Source organism: Octopus bimaculoides, chromosome 3 (assembly GCF_001194135.2).
Source record: "Octopus bimaculoides isolate UCB-OBI-ISO-001 chromosome 3, ASM119413v2, whole genome shotgun sequence".
Taxonomy (NCBI): domain Eukaryota; kingdom Metazoa; phylum Mollusca; class Cephalopoda; order Octopoda; family Octopodidae; genus Octopus; species Octopus bimaculoides.
Window position 1 is genome coordinate 91,108,941 of NC_068983.1, and position 2,681 is coordinate 91,111,621.

The window sequence follows — 2,681 nt, forward strand, 5'->3', positions numbered from 1 at the left end:
GAGTAGAAAACACAAATTTAATATAAAAACATATTTCCTGAAATTGCAAATTATTTAAAATATAAAAATATAATTTTCAACAGAGAGAATTTATCAAAATAGAAAACAAATGAAGTTTGAAGTTTTAAAATAATAGGATCGACTACTCACGACTAGCTAGCGCGGACGCGCGAACTTTCGAGTAATAGATAGAGAGAGAGAGACAGACAGACAGACAGATAGCTCGCTCCGGCCAGTCATGGTATTAGCTGTCAGTAGCCAAAGAATCGACAGGCATACAGGCAGACACTTCACTAGCAGTGAGCACTTTCACTTCTGACAGCTAATAGCATGATAGTGCCCAAAATTTTAGTTCTTTCTCCAAGTTTTTTTTTTAGTCTTCCTTTTTTTTTCTTCTTTCTTTTTTTTTTTTAGAACGGTATACTTTACAATACAATGATTATATTTCTGAAAAAGTTTCAGTTTTTTATATCATTCCTCCTCCAGTTTTCGGAACGACGCCCGCCTGACAGAAATAAGGAGAAATAAGCATTATTAGCACAATACTTTTCAACTCTCAAACTATTATTCCCCACCACAACTGCCACCAAAAATTTATGGGTACTTTTTGTACTCTCATTCTTTGAATGGCATTTTTTTGAGAAAACAAAATACAGGCATACCTCACCCTACGTCGTTAATTGGTTCTAGGAGACACGACTTAAGTCGAATTAACTTGTCTCTAGGCCAGGCGAGGCCAAATTTACTTGTCTCTAGGTTAAACCGATAATAACCATTCCCAGTTCTGTACTTTATTTATGGATGAATTTTCAATTATACATGATTAATTAAAAAAATTATTTTAAGCTTACAAACAAATTATTTTTTCTTATTCATGGCGGTGTTCTTCATCCCTGTATCTTTAAGATTTAACATGTGCTAAAATCTTGTCCTTGTTATGTACAATCGTCGATACAGTTGTCCGACTCATCCCGAAAGATCGTGCAATTGCTACCACTTTTGCACCTTTTTCATAGCGTTTTATCATAGTCAGTTTATCTTCCAGCGTTATAACATGACGCTTAGCACTTTCACTATGAATTTTCTTATGAGCCATGGCGAAAAAATAAAGTCACAAATGAATAAGAATGAGAAAGTAGCCGATAAACCGACATAAACAAATCTGAATTCAAAACAATCACGGGAATCACAAGTGACAACGATGCCTAATTGTAGATATTGGAATTACAGTGCAATATGAGCTCCAAAAGACTGATAAATAAGACAGCGCAGCTAATTTCATGATTTCGTTCACTTAGCTACACTACTTTATGGTGTGTATTTTAACATTTACTGTATGTATTTTAATATAATTTTATATGCTTTTATTCTTATTTATTTTGCAGTAACATGATTTTATGTGATTTTAACTGTTTTCTTATGATTTTACGATTCCAGTATTTGTGGTGGACAGACGTAAATTTGAGTAATATAACTTCACTTGATTTTTATTTTTCCATATATTATTTTTGAAAACCGATGTATAATCGAGAACGACTTAAGCCAAGGTATGCTTGTACTTGGTCTCCATATTCTTCTTTCTTTGTCATAGGTTGGACAAGTTTTAGAAGATTAAAATCAATTTAATATATTGGTCATAGCAATTTGTCCATTTTTTAAATCCTTACAGCCCAGATCTTACTGGGGTATGATGCTTCCCACCACCACCATGTGAAATACTGCAAAGTTAAAATCAAAATGTTGATAGAACAGAGGAATGAAAATTTACTGTCATCTGTGAATTGGAGATGTGCTAGTAGCTCACTGTTGATTGTCCAGTCAATGTTTCTGATGACCATTTCTAGACATGTTGTGAAAGGCTTTGAAGAGACAGTATCACCTTATTTGATACTTTTCCCAATTGGATCTGTAAACGACTGTGCGAAGTGAAGTGACAAGAATGGCTCCTTTGCACAGTTGATACAATAAATATGAAAAGAATAAATGCGTATAAGTGCCAGAAGGAAAAGAGAGACACAACCGGGTAGAATGTTTAAGAGAAGATTTTATTTATATACTAGCAGTATAACCCGACCTTGTCCGGGAGTGACTTATTACGCCATCTACGATAAGTCTTGGTAGGTGAAAATCAACTAAAAAAGAAAGCCTTACAACGAAAAAACCCTTATGATGTTCATAATTCAAAAGATGATGAAATTAATAGGGAAACTCTGAAGGCTGTTTTGCGTAAAATTATTAAGCGTACGTAAATTTCATCCGTCTAATTGGCTATAGAAATGCTTATGCAAAACAACTTTTTGCGTTGCCTGATTATACATAGCAGGGTGATCCCTTTTCACAGGAGCTAGGACGGCAATTTGTGATGAAGCAATTGCTGGTGATCTGTTGCTACACAGTTTTGCCAGAATTCTATCAGATTGGGCAGAAGATGTTGATACACCATTTTGCATTATGTTCAAAGTAGCTTTTGTAATGTGGTGAATTGCTGCAGTCTGTTGCTGTCATTTTAAACCGGTTGCTTTCTTTCCCCAGCAAACTCTCTTCTTTGGAGGCATAATCTATGTATATATTAAACAGAACAACAAAAGTTATAATAGATGGCAGGGTCGGTACTTTTCACATATCTGTAATTTTTCAGATTAACACCCTCACGATTACCCAACCCTAATCCTAACACTAAC